This window comes from Mustela putorius, unplaced genomic scaffold (assembly GCF_011764305.1).
Source record: "Mustela putorius furo isolate JIRA1106 unplaced genomic scaffold, ASM1176430v1.1 tig00003858_pilon_pilon_pilon, whole genome shotgun sequence".
Classification (NCBI taxonomy): domain Eukaryota; kingdom Metazoa; phylum Chordata; class Mammalia; order Carnivora; family Mustelidae; genus Mustela; species Mustela putorius.
In genome coordinates this window covers 1,027,548-1,049,200 of record NW_025422010.1, presented here as the reverse complement: position 1 = coordinate 1,049,200, position 21,653 = coordinate 1,027,548, and the positions used below count along the sequence as shown (strand labels likewise).

Sequence of the window (21,653 nt, the reverse complement as noted above, 5' to 3'; positions counted from 1 at the left end):
CACCACCTGTGGAAGGGGATAGAAGTCTGGTCCGAGGGATGGAGCATGCTGGGAAATGCCATCAAATGGACCTTCACCAAGTGAAGGTATTGACCAGAAGGATATTGATCAGAAGTCTGTGTGGTGATGTGGTATTTCTCACAGAAGAGTCTTGGCAATAAAGAAGGACCTTCTCTGCTCCCTGTAGCTTCACAAGTGTGCACCTGTCACCAGAGACCATGTCCCCCCAGAGCGTTCCATGCCCTACCCTTACTGTCTCCCTGAAAACCAGGCTTCTGCTCTGGGGTAGACCCTGGATCAGGCAGGCAGGCACACCCTACTGGAGAAATGTCCTTCCACCTGTCTGGCTGCTCAGCACTCCCATTCCTGGCTGTCTTCTGGGAATAAAACATACAGATTTGGGGAAAAAGCATGAACAAGAGAAAATACATTTACTTTACTAACATGTAAACTCTTGTGAGTAACTGGACTCAGCAAGTCAGCCCATGTTGTTCAAGGTTCAGCTGTGTGCCTCTCCTGTTGGTTCTGTCTGGAGAACCCTAATGAACACACCCCCCATTAGATATAACTCTTTGTTCTTGAGAGGTTTTAGTTTATTGTTGCTTCAAGGTTTACAGGACCAATATCTCTTCCTGAAGTCTACCTTCCAGTGATTTCTATATCACCTCACATAGATCAAGGACTGTTTAATATGTTCTCACCCACCCCTGACTTTGGGCTATGGTGGTCATGAGTTTAATTCTGAGATTCATCATGAGCCAGAGAATGTTGTTATTATGTTTGGCTTCACACAGTGATCATCCAGAGACATTTCTATGTTTGTCCAGGTAGTTCCCAAAGCTGATGCTCTTCATCCCTTTGTGTGGAGTCACATTGCTGTCTGAGAGACTGTTCCTCTGTGTGAGGGGCGTCTGTCACTCACTGCTGTGGTGAACGTCTGTGGGTGATCAATTATGTGAGGTTCTGCAGGCTGAGAGCTTTATCTTGCTTCATTTTTGAGAGATATTTTCATGGGATAATGAATTTCAGGTGGACAAATCTTTCCATTTAAAAAAAAATATGGTCTATATGTTGATATAGCATAAAATCTTTATATGTAAATACATATAAAGTATATACTTTATATGTATATACATGTAAGATTTTGTATATATGTATGTATGTATATATGTATATTTGTATATATGTGTATATATATATATGTATATACATACATACATATTTCATTCATTTGAGAGAGAGAGAGGACACACAAGTTGGGGTTGGGGCAAACAGGCAGAAGCAGAGTCCCTGCTGAGCAGGCAGTGGGACAACTTGATCCTGGGACTCTAGGATCATGACCTGAGCCAAAGGCAGAAACTTAACCAAATGAGCCACCCAGGTCCCCTTACAGATATATAGTTTAGGAGCTTCCTTTTAAAAGACATTTATCCATGGTCATTTTGCTTGCTTTGCTTGTAGTAAGAATCTGCTCTCACCATATTTATTCCTCTGCAGATGATCTGCACATTCTCCCTGGCTGCTTCACAGTTGACTTCCACAATGATGATCAGCAATGTGGCTGTGAGGTGATGATAACGTCGGTGCCTCATGGTTACTGTGCTTGAGCTTTGATGAACTTCTTGAATATGTATGTCAGTTATTGTTTTCACCAAATTTGTAACATTTCTGTCCAATACCTCTTTAAGCATCTTTTCTCTTCCCTCCTGTCTGTCTTTTCTTCTTGGGGCTCCAGTTACAAGCATAGTGGGCAGCATGAGGTGGTCCCACAGCCAACTGAGGCTCTGTTCATTTCTTATAGTATTTAAAATTTTTTTTTTTGCCTTGCTACATTTTGAATGGTTACTACTTTGACATCATTGAATTTGGAATCTCATTCTGCAGGAACAAATCTGTTGTCAGTGTGACCCTGTGCATTTTTACTCTACGATACTGCAGTTTTCATCTCAGAGGTGAGATGTGGCCCTGTACAAAGGTCCTCCACATCTGCACTGAACCTATCCAGTCATGCTCTGCCTCTTCAAACAAATGGAATATCACTAAATGGTAATTTTTGTTATTCATCATACATCCTCTGCAGATCCCACCTGCAGGGCAGAGAAGAGGGAGCAGCCTGTGGACCTTGGACCTGGGAACCTGGGTCAAACCTACTCACTGCTTTGTGTATAGGCCTCCTGGGGCTGGAGGATAGTGTCACTCAGATGAAGAAGGGGTTTGTGTCTCAGTTCCCCATCTGCCTGTGTCGCTGTGAGCAGTATCCCTACTACTGTCATATGATGCACAGTAATAGTCAGCCTCATCCTCAGCCCGGGCCCCGCTGATGGTCAGGGTGGCCATGTTCCCCGAGTTGGAGCCAGAGAACCTGTCAGGGATTCCTGAGGGCCGGCTGCTATCACTATAGATAATTGTCACTGGTGCCTGGCCCGGCTTCTGTTGGTTCCAGGAAACATATGTACTTCCAATGTTGTCTCCACTGCAGGTGATGCTGGCCGTCCGTCCCAGGTTCACCGACATTGAGGGAGGCTGAGTCAGCACGTAGGCAGCCACAGAACCTGCAAGAGAGAAAAGGAGAGGTGGGCTTACAAATTTGGGTCTCATCTTTAGGAAGCCCCCACCTATGTGACCTAGATTGATGTTTAGGGACACCCTGGGCATACAGGGAGCCCTTCCTCTTAGTGTCAGCCCCTGGAACACCTGAGCCTGGATAGTGGCTGGAGCCTTTGAACAAAGAGGACCATAACCCTCTTTCCCTGGGCAGGTGCAGCCCCTCAGGGCTCACACAGAGCCCTCCAGCCCTTCATCCTGCAGCTGGGTCCTGAGCATCCTGACCGCCACAGGCAAGCCCTACTGTACTCAGTTTCAGGGTCAGGCTTGTGACAGTTTTGTGGGTCTAGATGGGTGTGAGCCTGGGCTCAGCACCTGTGCAGTGAGCCAGGAATCCGAAGAGGAGAGGGGTCCAGGCCATGGTGGAGGTGCCCTGATTCTGGTCCCTGAGGCCCTAGGCTGGTACATTCCTTCCTAGGCCTCTTATCCCCTTGTTGGTAATACCTGCAGGTTATGCAAATTAGCCAGTGTAGATGCTGAGGAGTGTTGTGGTTTCAGAGAAAGTTCAGCCCCAAGGGACAGAGGGAAGAAGGGGTGGTTCTTGCAGACCTACATTTAGCCCAGGGGATTCTGCTTCACCCACTTATCCCACAGCTGGTTCTGAAATCCCCTCCCTGATTTTGGCCTGTTCTTGCTTCTGGGTGACCATAAGAAGCTTAGATATTTGCAATTTCTGCCCAAATCCCTGTTTGTGACCATGAAAAATGAAAATTCTTCAATTGCTAAGCACACGTGGAGTTTTGCAGGAGCCATTGAGGTGCTGTAGGTGATGTCCTAGGGCAGGTCATAAATTCTGTGGCTCAGTCTCCCCAGTGTTCACTCAGTTCCTGGGATAGATGCAGTGATTGAGTGAGGTTTGACAGTGGGTTTTATTTAGCAGGAGTGGGCTGGGTTGCAGAGGTATGAAGTACTGGACCTGTGCAAGATACTGGCAAATTCTAGGAGACAGATCTGAGTGACACCCGAGCCAGAATTTTATGTCAGTGGTAAAGGTGACATTATAAAAAGCCAATAACTTTTCCCTTAGGTCTCAGGTGGTGGTGACAAAACCTCCCACTCTGTTAGAACCCCTGATGCCCAGACATACCGCACGACCAGGAGACTTTGTCAGGTGATCTTTACTGCCTCCTTGAGGCCACGCCAAATGCTGCTGGAGGTGCAAGAATTCCTTTGTCAGATTTGAAATTTGGTTTAGAAATTCCAATCAGAAGATCCTGATTCCCTGATCCATGGGCTTTAGGCTCCTTTTGAGGAATTGCTTTTCTGTAAGAAGTCCCTGCCAACCTCAAGATCACGCAGGTGCTGATCAGATAACCCATGAATATATAAGCAGGCTCATTTAGAGGAGGAGAATGCAGGGCTCATATGAAGTATGGGTGGTCACGCATGTGTTTTTGGAGGTTAGGGGACACAGGACTCAGGGACTGCCCCTTACTGGTGTCAGCAGCTGGCATAGGACCACCCCAGGTAGAAGTGACTATTGCTTCCAAGTCAGAGACAGGAGAAATGTCACTTAACAGACATTTATTCAGACCCACTTTGTTCTGGCAGACATTCCATCCTGGAAATTGCTGTGAACAAGACACAGTTACTATGTCAGAGTTTCTGTCTTCGGGCTGGAGCAGCAGAGTGGACATATGTGCTTTGTTGACATAGCGTATAGACTTTAAACCCTTCTATCTGCATCTTGTTTTCTGTATTAATTTAGAAGTCACACTATGGCTGTTCTCAGGTGCCACTGGGTCAACATTGACCCCATGGCTCAAAGATGGCCAACGAATATGTTATGTGGCTGGGATCTTTTGGGGGAATTTTACTCTTGTGAAGGAAAGAAACAGACTAGATTTACACAGTGCTCTTGCTCTGGTACTTGGCCGAGAGAGCTGGAGCTGCCACAGCTGTCCTGAGGTCTGCTGTCAACAAAAAGGAAAAGAAAAACCTCCTTAGCAGTGATGGTGGGAGTGAAAGTGAGAATATTTGGGACCTTATGGAATTGGTGAGAACCACCATCTGACTTCAGACTTATTTCTGTGGGAGAAAAACAAGCACATAAATATTCATGCATCTGATTGAGATGGGTATGTATCACATTAAAATCTTCCTGACCACCTAGAATAATAATTAACACAAAGCATTCAATTAATAAAATAATTATAGAAGAACATGTACAGTGTTGGGTGATGTGCAGAGAATGAAGTCACATCAGACGAAATGACAGGCAGGTTGTGGGTGTGGAGAGGCTGGAGGAGGCTTTCTGCAGAGGGGACTGTGGGGCTGCTGTCAGGATGGCAAGAAGGGACAAGAACTGAAGTGTGTTTGGAGTCAGTCCCTGTGGGGATGAGTCTGGTTTGTGTGAGGACATGTGGGGACAGTGAGGACTTTAGCTGTCTGCCATTCAAAACTAGTTGAGTTCCAATGTGATAATTTCCCATAAGTAAAAACTTGGTGGTAGGTGTCATGTGTTAGAATTCTCATGTTATATGTTTCCAGGGAAGATGAGTCACAAGAGGAGTCCTGTGTGAGCCTCCCTGCACAATAAGTGGGAAGTGGGAGCCCTTTTGTAGGTGACAGTCACTGTGCCTTCTCTGCTGCTCGTGTGTGTGTGTGTTTCCACCTGACATCCAATTCCTGTTACACAGTCCTTTACACCATATATTTACACTCATACTCATACATGAATATACATGTGAGTGTGTGTGCCCATATATACTAAGTGCGTCTCCTGTGTGTATATCTGTATTTATCTATCTATTTATCTGTCTATACACACTCACACTCACACACTCACTCTCTCTCTCTCTCTCACACACATACACACAGTACTTTACTGAAGAATTCTCCTGCACCGATGCACGCCGGTAGGTCCCAGATGAGGCTGCAGGAGTTGCCTGCTTATATTATTAAATCTCAGAATTGCCTGCATATCATAGAGGAACCTCTGTACACCAGCCCTATGTTTTTTTCCTCTATATCAGCTGGTTATAAATATATAAGAAATTTACAACATATACACATGTATTTTCTAGAGATTCAGAAGTCTGAATTGTGCAGCAAGTTGTTATTGATGGGGTCTTTGCATTGTTAGGAGGCATGCAGTTCCATGTGATCAGAAATTATTATTTGGGTCTTGTTACCATAATGAATAGCAGGACCAAATTAGTCATCAGACCCATTTGATCATGGACGTGGATATTGGTTAATTATGGAGTGCCTACAACTGAAATAGATGGGCAGCTTACCTTTACAATATATGTATAAATAGAAATATTTGCCTTTGGCCAACACTTTGACTTGCTACTGAACCTTAACAGAGACTGTGTGCTCTTTGTTAGCCACTACATCACTGTGTGACCAGACTGCTTGCAAGGACTGGGTGCCATCTGACCAACCATGCCATGGAATTGGGCATACACAGCAACTATCATCAAAAAGGGGAGATAGATTTGAGATCAGGCTTCAGCAGGTTCTGAAGGAACAGGTGAGTTGCATGAGGAAGAGGTGATGTCCATAACCCCCAATCCCTGCTCCATTATCTTTTGTCTGGCATACACACCTATGGTCCAATGGGGATAATCAGACGACCAGTTGATACAGAGAAAAAAACATAAGGCTTATTTATGTTGGTTTCTAATGATATGCAGACAACTCTGGTAGTTAATATACCTACTTAACCTCATCTGGGACACTCCTAGATAACATGGGTACAAGAAAATTCTCCAATAAGATAGCATTTGAGCAGAGTAATTGTTTTATTATTATTATTTTTTTACCTAGAGAGAGAAGGACAGAGGTGGCTTTATTCTAACCTATGGGCTTTGACTCATAATTTGGCTGATGGTCAGTGTTGAAAGGACACAATAAGAAAATTGGTGAGGACATTTGAGGAAGAGTTAAGTGAGTAGAAATTCACAAATAAACATAGATGTGGATGCTATTTATGTTCCCTGAAAATTTCTACCATAATGTGTTCTTTTAATGTGACATGTCTGGGGACAATGATCAGCTTTCTTTTCCATCCATTCTTGAAGTTGCCTGTTGGCTCCATAGCAAAGTGCCTATGTTGCAAGATGGGTGGTTATTCATGGGCTAATCACTACGGATTTCCAACCACTAAAGCTGACCTGGTTATGGCTGCTTGTGAGGACCAATTCACCAACAGCAGAGACCATCCCTAAGTTCCCATTTTGAGACCTTCCCCTAGGGAATCAGCCAGGAGTCTGGTGGCAGATTAATTACATTAAACCTCTTCTATCATGGTAGGGATTGCTCTGTTCTTGTTGCAACAGAGCTTTATTGAGATAAGGATTTCCTTTCTTTGACTACAATGCTTCCTCTCAAAGTATTACCCTTGGACTTTCAGGATACATCACCCACTGTCTAGTATTTCAGGGAGGCTTCTGTCCAAGGAACATATTTCACATTAAACAGAGGGCTGCAGCGTGCCCATGGCCATGGGATTCACTGGCTTTACCATTTTTCCCATCATTCTGAAACAGCTGGTTGCATGACAAGAGGATTCATGTCCTCTTGAAGACAGTTACTGTGCCAGGTATGGGAGAACACCTTGTGGGGTGGAGGCAACAGTTTCCAGGAGGCATTACCTTCACTCCTTCTGTTTCCAACTTATGGTGCTATTTTTCCCATAGTCAGGACTCATGGGTCCAGTGATCTAGAGGTAGAATTAGGAACAACCCCACTCACTGATATATCCAGTGACTGGCTGCAAAATTATGACTGTCACCATGACCCTGCACTCTGCTGATATAGAGGTCTTAGTTCTAAAGGAGAACTGCTTCTACCCAGAGACACAGCAATGGTTCTATTCAACTGACAGGTCAGACATCCCTTTGCCATTTTGACTTTCTCCCATCTTCATTGAGGTCTCTCTGTCGGTCATCCCAGCAAGGTCTTCCATCCCCAAACAAACCGTAGCCAAGAAAACATGATAGCACCATCCTGCCTCCTGCACAGGCATCCCTGATGCACATGGTGCAGGGGGTGCCTGGAAGGCTATGTTGGGAGAGAGGTCTTGGAATCTCAGATCTGGGGACCTGAGTCAGACCTACTGTGCTTTGTCCACAGTCTTCCTAGGCTAAAGACATGTGTGACACAGATGGGGAAGGGGTCTGTGTCTCATATCCCTGTCTGTCTTTCTCACTATGAGCATTAGTTCTATTGTCCCACACCTGACAGTACTAGTCACCCTCATCCTTGGTCCTGGTCCTACTGGTGTTTAGGGTGGCCCTGTCCTCCAAGTTGGAGCTGGAGAATCAGTCGGAAATCACTGAGGAAGCTTGCTATTGTCGTATTTGACTAGCCAGTGTCCTGTCCTGGATTCTGCTGGTACCCATGTACACTGAAGATTTCTATACTGTCTCTCTGACAGGTGATCATGACCATCTGGACCAGGGTCAGTGAGCACAGGGCAGCTGGGTCAACACTGGAGGCCTTTCAGTAGCCTGGCCATGAGGCTAAGCTGAACCCTTGCAGAGATACAGACAACACCTGATTCATGGAAAGGTATTCTGTAGCCTCATCACTTACCCCTCCTGCTTCATGTTCCCTCTGCCTTCCCCAGGGGATCTCTTGTCCCATCCTCAGCATGTCATCAGAATTGGAAACTCTTTCATTCTGACACTTGTCCATCATGATGCATGTGGGAATTTACTTGTTATACAATCACCTGTTGTTGTAGATCTATTTCTAGGTGTTGCTTCTGTCTCTATGACATCCCCCAACCCACAGCAGCTGAACATCTAGCATTGACAACACTTTGTTTCCTTTGTTTTTTGTTTGTTTGGTCCATGTCTCACATAAATTGTGAAAAGTGCCAGAAACCATCATTGAGTGAGGGATTCACTTCAAGTTCTGTGTCTCTGTGAGGGTCCCCATGGTCATGTCTTTGCACAGGGAGCAAGTGCTGGGAACTGGATAGTCAGTGGTCCCACCTGGGGACTGGATTCTGTCACCGAAAGCAAGGACAGCACAGTGACCATAGATGTAGCTTGAGGCCATTGGAATCACTTCACTCTGGAGAGCATTTCATAAGGAGGCTGCAGACCCTCTTTCCAGGGACCAGGGGCTCTGCCGAGTGCCCCACCTCCCACCCCATGAGACACTTGTGAACAAGGCAGCTGCGGCCCTGGGTCAAAGTCTGCCTGGAGTGGGGCAGGAGTGGCAGAGGGTGAGGGCTCAGGGCATCTCTGGACGTGCCCAGCACAGAATGGTTAGCACCCTGGGAACTCAGGTGGAGAGAGGGACTGGAATTTCCCAGATGAGCTACTTACTGAGTCAGGACTCCTCTTAAAGTCCTGGGTAACAGTGTGTGTGTCTAACCCTCAGATCATAGCCCTTGGAGCCTGAGGAGATAAGGATGGATCATCACTACTTTCTTCTTAGGACTGAACCCTGGACCCCTGCTGACTTCCAGGCCTGGTGTTCCCATGAGGCTCCCCTCTGGGCAGCCCCAGCCTCTGTCCTGCTGCTCCTGAGGTAGTTCTGATGCCCCCCTGCTGGTGGAGGAGGATTCAAACCAGAAACTTCCTTCCTATAGGTGACCCCACAGCACCTGTCACCAGAGAAGAGGTGTGGACCAGGCTTTCCAGCCTCCCACAGGCAGCTGCCTCCAATGCATTGCCCAGACCAGCACAGAAGGTCACATACAGTGTGCATGAGACAGCACCGGTGGGATTCCTTCCTTTTGTCCAGGGGTTGATATGCCCTCACCTGTCCCAATGGCTGTTGCAACAGGATGGGTGCAGGGTAAAGTGTAGTGTATTTTGAAAGGGTCACAGTCCAGGAAACCTTTGTGAGATCCTATTGGCACACCTTTCTTTCCATTTAGGAATCGAGTCTAATGCTGCCTGCATCCCAGTGGGTTTCGCTGGGTACAGTGTAACAAGTAGATCCTTTTAGCACTAACCTTTACATATGCACCTAAATCTTCATTAACCTATTTTTGCCATCTCTGCCACTGCTGTTTCTATTACAACTCATAGCACTAGTGCTCTGGAGAAGGAGGATTTCTACATGAGCCTCTTAGGTGATTTGAATGAAACGGGGAAGTCACACTTCGGCTTTTTCTTGGATTTCTGCAAAGAATGGACAAGAGACTCCCAACCCATCGCCCACTCACTGAGACCCCACAGTCTCTGTTTCATTCATAACTCTGTTAATGTTTGTACATCATTGAATTTGGAAACAATGTGTTTCTAACATCAGTATAAGCTTCCTCACTTTATTTCACACAAAGCTGAAGTCCAGGGAGACAAGATTCCCAGGAGAGCAGAGGAAAGTGGGGTGACTCAAAGATGGAGCCCAAGTGTGCTGGATTCAGATCCCGGGCTCCTTGGGGCAGACCTTGTGCAAAATGGGAAGGAAGGAGGATGAGACCAGTTTGGGCAGCAAGGCTTCTATCCCTGAGCTCACTGCCATCCCCATCCTGGCCTGGTCTGTAAGGGAGTCCCCTCAGCCTGCACATGGGGAGGTTCAGCAGGGTCCTATCCCAGGTGAGAGCTGGAGAATCTTTAGGGACATTAGAGAGTGTTTGGCCTACAGGGACATGGCCTGGGTCCTCCTGGATCTGCTCTGTATTATAGCTTGGTCCTCTCTGTCCTCTAAGTTGGAGAGCTTGACAAGGTCTTCTGGCCCCAGTACTGGAGTCAATGAGCCCTGAAGTGGACACAAGGCCGCTAGGTTCAGGAGACTCTGGGTCCCACTCCTGCAGTACCCTCCAGGCTGACTTCAGGTTCGAGGTCATGCTCAGGTTCCTCTGGGAGCTGAGCCTGCAGGCAGCACCTTGTCAGCACCTGGGAGTGAGTGAGGAGGGGAAGTAGGAGATGGTCCAGGCCACGGTGGGTTTCTTGTAGATTTGCAGTCCTCACCCCCTACCTTATCACAGTTACCCACAGTGACACAACATCACTCTCAGGAAGGATAAGGACGTCATAACATGGTCTCATCTCCGTCATTAATTCTGCTCTCATCATCATATGTTTTACCTGTTCCTCCATTATGAATCAAACATATTGTTATTTGTTTTGCTTTTAGCACTTGACTGAATTGCAGACACTAACCACTAAATTTTCTTTTAGGTTTTTCCATGTAGATATGATTTCTGAAGCTTCTTATACTTTGGGCAGACTCACATTTCCATATGTCACCCTTTCCTTCTGTCTGAGGTGTGCCCTTCTCTGTCACTTGTGCTGAGAGTCTGTGGGTGATCACTTCCGGGAGGTTTGCTGTCTGAGCAAGGTTGATTTTGGCTTCATCTTCAGTGACATTTTTCATCAGTAAAGACCAATGATGACAGATATTTCCTATTAGTATGTTGAAGACATTTCTCCTTGTTTTACAGTTTACATGGTTCATGATGAGAAATGTGCTCCTAGCACGATGCTGGTTTTCTGTAGGGAACGACTCTCCTCTCTGCCTGTGAGAGTGTCTGCATCACTGATCTGTAGCGATTTCATACAACTTGTCCTCTGCTGTCTCTCATGCTCCCTGTCCCAGAGCTTTGTTGAGCTTCTTGGATACATGGGTTTCTGGGTTTCTCCAAATCTGAAGTCTTTTTGTAGATTATTTCTTCACAGATTTTTTTTTAATTTTTTTTTATTATTTTTTAAAGATTTTATTTATTTATTTGACAGACAGAGATCACAAGTAGGCAGAGAGGCAGGCAGAGAAAGAGGAGGAAGCAGGCTTCCCGCTGAGCAGAGAGCCTGATGCGGGGCTCAGTCCCAAGACCCTAGGATCGTGACCTGAGCTGAAGGCAGAGGCTTTAACCCACTGAGCCACCCAGGCGCCCCATACAGATTTTTTTTTTAAACTTTTAATCCCTTACCTTCCCTCCTGCAATCCCTACACTTGCCCACTGTCTGGGTGGTGTGAAGTTATCCTCCAGGCACTGAACCTTCATTAATTATTTTAGGTATTTCACTGTGTGTTTCATTTTGTATACTTTCCATCACTGTGGCATCAGATTCCCTATTCTTTTCTTTTGCAGCATTTTATCTGTTGTCAGTCTATCCCCTGAATTTTGAAATTTCAGACATTAATTTAGGGAAGTTTTAAAAGAAATCTTCTTTTAAAAAGTCTTCCATTTCTGCTTCTCACATGTGTAGACTTTCCTCCACACACAGTCCCACAGGAAATGGAATGCTAACCCCTGTTCACAAACTCCTTGCTGGTCCACCCTGCACAACCGCCTGGAGGACTGGGAGCAAAGGGACAGATTGGGGACTTCAGTCCTGGGGACCTGGGCCTGATCTTCTCATTGCTCTGTGCATGGGCCTTCTGGAGCTGGAGGAGAGTGTGACGCAGTTGGGGAGGGTGTCTGTGTCTCACTTCCCCATCTGCCTGTGTCACTGTGAATAGTACTACTGCCACCATAGTACTGACAGTAATAGTCAGCCTCATTCTCAGCCTGTGCTCTCCTGATGGTCAGGGTGGCCGTGTTCTCTGACTTGGAGCCAGAGAATTGCTCTGGGATCCCAGAGGGTCACTCACTATAAACATAAATGACTGTCAAAGGAGCTTGGCCTGGCTTCTACAAGTACCAGTGTACATAATCATAGTCCAGTTCCTCTCCAGTGCGGGTGATTGTAGCCGTCTGACCCAAGGCAATTGACACTGAGGAAGGCTGAGTCAGCTCACTGGAGGCACTGGAGGCCGCTAAACCTGAAAAGACAGAAGAGGAGAGGCTGCAACGAGGTCCACGGCTCATCCCACGGTTCCAGTACTGAGGCTGTGCTGTGCCTGAGCTCAGATTTTGGCACAGGCTCAGCTCAGGTCCTGTGGGGCTGAGAGTGTGGGCAGGACGGAGGACAGACCTGTGCAGAGAGTGATGAGGAGGAGTGAAAGAGTGCTCCAGGCCATATGGATGTGCCCAGAGCTCTGTCTTCTGAAAACCACAGCTGGGCCAAGTTCACCCTGACCTCTCTTATTTCTTTCCAGGCCTTTTTCTCTGTGGTGTTAGTATTTATGCAAATTTCCTCCTCTCTGGGACTCCAACCACTTATGAACTCAGACCAGGGGACTGAGGAGAAAGAAAGGATCCCACAGCTTCTTCAGCAGCCCTCAGGTCAGAAAATGAACGTTGGTCTCCAAATTTGGTATCACGGTCCCATTCCTGTGGTTTGAACACAACCACTGACCGTACCTATTCTGCCTGGGGTTTGTCTGGGACTGGCCCAGGGTCTTCCAGAATCCTGGCCATGGAGCTGGCCTGGTCCCTCTGAGAGAGGCAGACAACACCTGATTCATGGTGAGGTGTCCTGTGACCTCATTACTTTCCTTCCATGGCTTCTTGTCCCCTCTGCATCTCCCAGAGACTCTGTATTCCCATCTTTGGCATAACATCAAAATAGGAAACTCTCCCTAACACCCACCAGGGCATGTATTGCCTGGGGCCCTGGGTGTGGTGCATAAACAATGAATTCTGGAACACTGAAAGGAAACACATGGTGCTGTTTTCTCTATGACAGTCCCCATTCCACAGCAAACCAGCAACTGGCATTGTCAACCATTTGATAGCTTTTAATTTTTTCATCAATATTTTATACAAACATGCAAAGGTCCTAAAACCATGAGAAACAACTTCAAGGTTTGTGGTCTTGTAAGAGTCCACATAATCACATGTTCCCATATGTTGTGAGCTCAAAATCCTGAGCCATGGTCCCTGCAGTCATGAGAATCACGTCACTCTGGAGACAGTCTCACAAGGAGGCTGTGTGCCAGGGACCAGGGTCCTGAGTGCTCTGCCTCCTGCCCTCTGAGATACCCTTGAACAAAGGAGCTACAGCCCCAGGTCTGAGTTGGGGTGGAGGTGGGGAAGGAGAGGCAGAGTGTGAGTCATCAGGTGTCTCTGGATGTTCCCAGCAGAGGGGAGTCAGTCCCAGGGGACACTGGTGGACAGAGAGGAGACCTGAATTTCCCAGGTGAGATGTTCACTGTGTCAGGACTCCCGTCAGTAGGTGACACTGTGTGTCTGACCTTCAGAACATGGTCCTTGCAGCCTGAGGAGTTAGAATGGATCATCCTGAGTGTCTTTGAGGACTGAACCTTAGACAACCTGCTAAACCCTAGGTCTGGTGTCCCTGTGAGGCTCTCCCTGGATAGGCGCAGCCTCTGTCCTGCTGCTCCTGCTGTAGCTCTGCTGCCCCTGCTGGTGGAGGAGGACTCAGACCGGGAACTTCCCTCCTGCAGGTCACCCCAGAGCACCTGTCACCTGAGAAAGGGTGTGTACCATGGTTTTCCAGCCTCCCATAGGCAGCTGCCCCCCTGGTCTGCCCAGCCCAGCAGAGTAGGTCATATACAAGGTGAAGGAGGCAGGGCAGGTGCGATTCCTGTACTTGTCCCAGGGTTGAAATGCCCTGGACTAGCCTGTTGTCTTCTTTCAGAAAGGAGAATGCATGGGTTAGTGTAGTGCATTTGAAAAGGGTCTATGCCGAGACAATCCTGTGTGATGTCCCACAGCCACAGTTCCTGTGTATTTAGGAATCAGGACCAATGCTTCTTGGATCCCTATCCATGTAGTCGGGTCATTAGAACAACAGGTGATGTTTCTGGTGCTAAGTTCTGCTGAGCAGGCAAACCTTTAATTTTATTTTTGTTATTGCTGTTTCTACCTCTCTTCCCTCATGCCGGGGTATATATCCTGGAATTTGGTGTCGGAGGATCTGTAAACTAGCCTAATCTGTGGTTTGGTGAACTTGGGAACCTCCTCATTCATACCTGCATCCAGCTGCTCATGAAGAAGGTCCCAGTGTAGCTGAAGACTTTTCCTTGGATTCCCCCATTAGAGGACAGGTGACTCTAGCACTGGGGTTAACTCACTGTGACCTCACTGACTCGTTCTCATGAAAGAGACTCTTTAATGTTTTGTATCATTTAATATGAAAAAGGTATTTCTTACATGAGTTAAGCTTCCCCATTGCATAGTAGGTAAAGTTGAGGACCGGAGCTCCTAGCTTTCCAGGAAAGCAGAGGAAAGTGGGTTGAGTCGAGGATACCAGGTGTGCTGGATTCAGACCCTGGGCTCCTCGGTGCAGGACTTGAGCAGGATGGGAGGGAGGGAGGGTGGCCAGGCTGGGCAGCAGGGTTTCTGTCCTGAACTCACTGCCATCCCCATCCTGGCTGTTCTCTAAAGGAGCCCCTCAGCCTGCACGTGGGGAGAGGCTGTGGGTTTGTGTCTGAGGTTAGAGCTGGAGAATCTGTGGAGGGTGGAGGCTGTTTGGCGGTGCAGAGGCCTGGCCTGGGTCCTGCTGATTCTGCTCTGCATTATTGTTTGGTCCTCTCTCTGTGCTCCCCTAGCAGGTGGGAGTGCCAGTGATGTCCTGGCCATTCTGCAGGGGACACAGAGTCACCTGAGGTCCACAGTGTCTTTAGGTTCAGGAGGTTGGGGGGCTCATTCTCAGCGGTTCCTCCCCTACAGTGTCCCCTGGGCTACATTCAGGGTCAGAGTCATGCTGAGAATATTGTGGGGGCTGAGCCTGTGGACAGGCCCAGGGGCAGCACATGGACAGAAAATAGTGTGGGGAGCAGGAGAGGGTCTAGGCCACAGTGGGGACCCCAGAGTTCTGTCTCCTGAGGCCCAATTAGAACCTGACTACCTCAATCCTCCCTCATGTCCTCACTTGTCCCCTTGAATATATGCCTTCTCAGGCCGGTGGAGAGAATCCCTGTGCTTCTGGGTGAGTTTCATGGATCTGGTTCACGTGGGGTTGTGTTCCCCTCTGGGCTACATAGGGAGCTCTTATCAGTGTGCGTTTGAACATCTTAAATCCTGGGGAAGGAAGGGGCATATGGGGGGCATTTCTAGTCCCGTTCTCATGGAATGTGCACTGAGATTATTTCTTCCCTTCTCTGTGTGTGAAATACATAGCAATACATTCATCCTGATTATTTTAAGGATTCAATTCATTTTCTTAAAAAAGATTTTATTTATTTATTTGACAGAGAGAGATCACAAGTAGGCAGAGAGGCAGGCAGAGAGAGAGAGAGAGGAGGAAGCAGGCTCCCTGCTGAGCAGAGAGCCCGAAGTGGGACTCGGTCCCAGGATCCTGAGATCCCTAATTCAATTCATTTTCCCAGATTTTCTCTCTGTTCCCTGTGAATGTTTCATGCCTTGAACTGTGAAGCAGAGTTGGGTGAGAATTGTCCTAAAATGTTGCTAGATTTCAGTGTCCTTTCCTTTACTGGAGGTTTCTGATCCACTGCATCCACTTGGGCGTTGCTGTGACATCAATCTGACAATCCCTGTCTTTAATTGTGTTTAGAGCATTTCCTGAATGTGATTAGTAGTATTCCTTCAATATAGCATCTTGCCTTATTTTCTTGTTGTCCCATGTGTGCTTTGTTCCCTCTTTTCATGTATCTTTTTTGGATTAATGGAGCATTTGATATGATTCCATTTTATCTACTTCTCCTTACAAGCTATAACTTCTTCCTGTCTGATGATCAGTAACTTGCAATAGTCCACATTCCAATGATGCTGCCATGTTACACAGAATGTAAGCTGATAAGATCCTTCTGTGTCTCACTTCTCAGCATATTCTCTGTGATTTTCCTACATATTATTTTACCTCTGTCAGAAATTTCAGCATACATAGTTACTATATTTCGGTGGACAGTGACATATGTTTTAAAGAGATTTAGATAATAAAAAAGTCTTAGTATTTGTCCCTTTAGTAATCATTTCTGATTTTTACATTGATATTTTTAGAAAGCCTTTATTTATTTATTTTCCTGAGATAGAGTGAGAGAGAGAGAATGAGTGCACAAGCAGGGCGGGCAGCAGGCAGAGGGAGAAGCAGGCTCCCTGCTGAGCAAAAAGCCTGATGCCCCAGGACTTTGGGATCATGACCTGAGCCACAGGCAGACACTTAACCAACAGAGACACCCAGGCTCCCCTGCATGATGTGTTTGTTAACTTAAGTTTCTCTCTCTCTCTCTCTGTCTCTTGTCTCTCTCTCTGTCACCTCCTTTGTATCTCTCTGTGTGTAACATTTGAATATACATGTAGGTGTATATGAGATACATGCCCTATTGGGTTCATATTCTCTGGAGAATGCTAAAGATGGCACTCTACCAGGTCTTACTCTTTGTTGTTCAAATCTTTTTATTTTAAGGTCTTATTTCAGGGTGGAAATCCTCATTTCCTAACTTATCAAAGTACTTCATGGCCCAAAGTCTTCCTTAGGTACAGTGAGAGTGTGATAACATGATTTTTCTTTTCCTGTCATTTTTGCAAATATTGTCATATATTTTCATTTTTACAATCATTATATATCAAAGCATATTACTATTATTTCTGCTTAAATAGTTGACTATATTTTACAGACATCAAGCTATAAATTTTTTTCCTATTTATCCATCTAGCTCTGATATCTGATCCTTTTTACATGTTCTCATAATTTTACTTTTCTCTATGTCATTGTTCCTACAGGGGTATCCTTTACTATTTCTTGTAGGGATAGTATGCAGATGATCAATTCTGTGATACTTGTAGTCTGAAAAGTTTTATTTTATCTTCATTTTTCAATGACATTTTCACTGGGTAGAGATCAAGGTTTATACATTTTCTTCTTTTAGTATTTTCAGACATTGCTCCTCTGTTCTCTTGCTCACACGGCTTGAAATGGGAAATGTGCTTTTAGCATGATGCTGGGACCTCTGTTGGGAACATGACTCTCCTCTCTGGCTGTGAGAGTGTCTGCATCACTGGTTTGTAGCAATTTCATTACAATGTGTCCTGTGCTGTCTCTCATGCTCCCTGTGCCTGAGCTTCATTGAGCTTCTTGGATATGTTGGTTTATGCATTCACCAAATTTTGAATATTTGGGGTTATTATTTCTAGAAATACTTCTTCTTCATTTTATTAACCACCGTCTCCCCATCTTCTCTCCCCTAGTTACTCCAGTCACACACTTTAGGCTGTATGAAGTTGTCTTAGGCACTGAGGTTTTATTCATTTATTCCAGTTTTTCTCTCTCTGTTTCAGGGTTTTTAAAAAATATTTATCTATTTATTAAAATTCTTTACAGTGTTCCAGAATTCATTGTTTATGCATTTTATTGCCATGTATTCAAGTTCACTAATCTTTGCTTTTTATAGCATCATCTGCTGACAATCTCACCCAGTGTATTTTTTTATTTTTATTTTTTTGCCTGATTTTATTTTATTTTATTTATTTTTAAAAAAATTTTTATTTTTTATAAACATATAATGTATTTTTATCCCAAGGGGTACAGGTCTATGAATCACCATAGCACATACCCTCCCCAATGTCCATAACCCCACCCCTCTCTCCCAACCCCCCTCCCCCCAGCAACCCTCAGTTTGTTTTGTGAGATTAAGAGTCATTTATGGAATCCCAATCCCATCTTGTTTCATTTATTCTTCTCCTACCCCCTTAACCCCCCATGTTACATCTACACTTCCTCATATCAGGGAGATCATATGATAGTTGTCTTTCTCCGATTGACTTATTTCACTAAACATGATACCCTCTAGTTCCATCCATGTCATCGTAAATGGCAAGATTTCATTTCTTTTGATGGCTGCATAGTATTCCATTGTGTATATATACCACATCTTCTTGATCCATTCATCTGTTGATGGACATCTAGGTTCTTTCCATGGTTTGGCTATTGTAGACATTGCTGCTATAAACATTCGGGTGCACATGCCTCTTTGTATCACTACATTTGTATCTTTAGGGTAAATACCCAGTAGTGCAATTGCTGGGTCATAGGGTAGTTCTATTTTCAACATTTTGAGGAACCTCCATGCTGATTTCCAGAGTGGTTGCACCAGCTTGCATTCCCACCAACAGTGTAGGAGGGTTCCCCTTTCTCCGCATCCTCACCAGCATCTGTCATTTCCTGACTTGTTAATTTTACCCATTCTGACTGGTGTGAGGTGATATCTCATTATGGTTTTGATTTGTATTTCCCTGATGCCGAGTGATATGGAGCACTTTTTCATGTGTCTGTTGGCCATCTGGATGTCTTCTTTGCAGAAATGTCTGTTCATGTCTTCTGCCCATTTCTTGATTGGATTATTTGTTCTTTGGGTGTTGAGTTTGCTAAGTTCTTTATAGGTTTTGGACACTAGCCCTTTATCTGACATGTCGTTTGCAAATATCTTCTCCCATTCTGTCAGTTGTCTTTTGGTTTTGTTAACTGTTTCCTTTGCTGTGCAAAAGCTTTTGATCTTGATGAAATCCCAATAGTTCATTTTTGCCCTTGCTTTCCTTGCCTTTGGCGATGTTCCTAGGAAGATGTTGCTGTGGCTAAGGTCAAAGAGGTTGCTGCCTGTGTTCTCCTCAAGGATTTTGATAGATTCCTTTCTCACACTGAGGTCCTTCATTTTGAATATATTTTTGTGTGTGGTGTAAGGAAATGGTCCAATTTCATTTTTCTGCATGTGGCTGCCAATTTTCCCAACACCATTTATTGAAGAGGCTGTCTTTTTTCCATTGGACATTCTTTCCTGCTTTGTTGAAGATTAGTTGATCATAGAGTTGAGGGTCTATTTCTGGGCTCTCTATTCTATTCCATTGATCTATTTGTCTGTTTTTGTGCCAGTACCATGCTGTCTTGATGATGACAGCTTTGTAATAGAGCTTGAAGTCCGGAATTGTGATGCCACCAACATTGGCTTTCTTTTTCAATATTCCTTTGGCTATTCGAGGTCTTTTCTGGTTTCATATAAATTTTAGAATTATTTGTTCCATTTCTTTGAAAAAAATGGATGGTATTTTGATAGGGATTGCATTAAATGTGTAGATTGCTTTAGGCAACATAGACATTTTCACAATATTTGTTCTTCCAATCCATGAGCATGAAACATTTTTCCATTTCTTTGTGTCTTCCTCAGTTTTTTTCATGAGTACTTTATAGTTTTCTGAGTATAGATTCTTAGCCTCTTTGGTTAGGTTTATTACTAGGTATCTTATAGTTTTGTCACCCAGTGTATTTTGATTATGTAATTTTCATTTTGGGACTTTAAAAATTTTATTTTTTTAAAAAATGTCCCCATATCTTTTTTTTTCTATTTAAATTTCTTTTTTTTTAATTTTAAAAAATTTATTTTCAGCATAACAGTATTCATTATTTTTGCACCACACCCAGTGCCCATATCTTTTTCTAACCTGTTCAGTCATTCCTTCATCCTATTTCCCGGTGAAACATAGTTTTAATACCTGTGTGCATTTCCTCTGTGATCCATCCTGTGCAGAGCCTGCCTGGTGGGCTGGGTGGAATAGGACCTCAGGGGATCTCAGATGTGGGGACCTGCTCAGACCTGCTCACTGCTCTGTGCACAGGCCTCCTGGGCTGGAGAAGAGTGATGGGGAAGGGGTTTGTATCACACCTCCATGTCTGCCTGTGTCACTGTGAGCATTACCACTGTGGTCAAATGACTGACAGTAATATTTAGCATCATCCTTGGCACAGGCTCCCCTGATAGTCAAGGTGGCTATGTTCCCGAGTTGGACCTGGAGCATCGGTCAGGAATGCCTTAGTCCTAGTTGCTATCATCATGGATAATCTTCAGGGGGTCTTGGACAAGCTTTGCTGGTACCACTGACCATCTTTCTTTCCAGTGTTGTTTCCCCCACAGGTGATCCTGGGACATGCCTGTCTCAGGGTCACCAAAACTGAGCGGGGCTGATCAGCAGGTAGGAGGCCAGGAGGTCTGGAAGAGAAAGTATGAGAGGTGGGTTGGAATACACAGACCCACTCCCAGGAGATACTCCTAGCTGCCTAGCCTAAACTCCTGGAATTCTGTGGGAACACAGAGTTCCCCTTCACCCCAATCTCAGTCCCAGGGGCCCATAGGCCTGACAGGGGAATGGAGCCTGTGATCTAAAGAACTCTCCACCCCCTTTCTCTTGGAAGGATTAGTCCTTCAAATATCATGGAGAACCAGTGACCGTAGTCCTTTCAGTTTTAGACCATGAGCCCCTCATCCTGCAAGAAGATCATGAATATCCTGCCCACCATGGATAGCCCCGTGCTGAGCTCAGAATCAGGTCCAGGCTTTTCCCAGATATGAAGGACTGGAGGTGTGTGAGCATGGATTTAGTGTCTCTGCAGAGAGATAGTAGGCTCAGGAGGAGTTCAGGCTGTGGTAGAGGAGACCCAGTTGGGTTCCCCAGGGCCCAGGTTGGCAGATTTTCCCCACAGGCCACTTTTATTGATTTGCTGGAGAAACCTGCTGGTTATGCAAATCATCCACGTCTCGGGGCTGCTGATGAGGGGCCTTGTAGTTTGAGACAAGAGCTCGGCACCAAGGTGCATGCAGAAGGGTGGGGGGCAGCATCTGCAGACCCAACCATCAGCCAAAGATATCCTTCTTCAACTGTTGGTCCCATATCTGGGGATGATATCTCTACCCTCAACTATGTCCTGCCTCAGTCCTGGGTAGGTCTGGTCATAGCAGCACTCAGAAATGAGATCAGTGTGATTTTTATGAACCTGTTCTATAGGTGAAATGAGAAGGCAAAGATGGGGGTAGTGTCCTAACCCAAGCACAGCTCCTGAGAGGCAGACCCCATTAAAACGTTACCCTTGCCAAGGACATATACAGTATCCCAGGAGTCCCTGCAGTTCTATAAAATTCAGTCCTTCACGTGAGCTCCTGGGGCACTACAGAGATGCATGCCTCAAGGTCCCCAGTGTGCTGACCATCTCATATAGAATACTGCTTGCAAAAACATTGGAGAGTGATCGTATTTTTGTCATGGGCTGGTGAAATACAGTTGTAGTACCTGTGCCGGAAGAGTAAGAAAATCCAGAAAAAACAAAGCTAAGAGACTGGAGCCAGTGGGATTTGGAAATCAATGTGAAGTAAGATTCTCTAGGAAATGGACACCTTTCCTTCAGGTGATAGGTCCTAATACTAGTCCCTGCATATTAGAGCTTCTGATGCTCAGACTTTTCCCATGTCCAGATGGCTGCCCCCTCTTGGGTGTTCCACGAGGGCGGTTGGAGGTGCAAGGGTGTCCTCTGTCTGAGATTAGATTCAGAATCCACTGATCAAGT

At 45.5% G+C, this 21,653-nt stretch overlaps 3 protein-coding genes and 1 long non-coding RNA gene across 25 annotated transcripts in view; 1 reads left to right on the top strand and 3 right to left on the bottom strand.

Moving 5' to 3' along the window:
- LOC101682709 (immunoglobulin lambda-1 light chain-like) overlaps positions 1 to 21,653 on the bottom strand; it is a 1,123,284-nt gene that overhangs the window by 376,045 nt on the left and 725,586 nt on the right. The window lies entirely within an intron of this gene.
- Positions 1 to 21,653, bottom strand: part of LOC101676037 (immunoglobulin lambda variable 4-3) — a 780,698-nt gene that overhangs the window by 357,595 nt on the left and 401,450 nt on the right. The gene's annotated exons all lie outside the window — the stretch shown is intronic.
- Positions 1 to 21,653, bottom strand: part of LOC101680986 (immunoglobulin lambda-1 light chain-like) — a 586,873-nt gene that overhangs the window by 352,259 nt on the left and 212,961 nt on the right. The gene's annotated exons all lie outside the window — the stretch shown is intronic.
- The window catches only part of LOC123387655, a 46,922-nt gene continuing 26,621 nt past the window's right edge, over positions 1,353 to 21,653 (top strand). For 2 of the 3 annotated variants that reach the window (XR_006602174.1, XR_006602173.1), the window contains exons 1-6: positions 1,353 to 1,630; positions 1,885 to 2,046; positions 2,480 to 2,573; positions 5,937 to 6,082; positions 7,991 to 8,124; positions 12,559 to 12,685. This is a non-coding gene — a long non-coding RNA (uncharacterized LOC123387655). The remainder of the gene's footprint in view (positions 1,631 to 1,884; positions 2,047 to 2,479; positions 2,574 to 5,936; positions 6,083 to 7,990; positions 8,125 to 12,558; positions 12,686 to 21,653) is intronic. The other variant, XR_006602175.1, reaches the window with a different exon arrangement.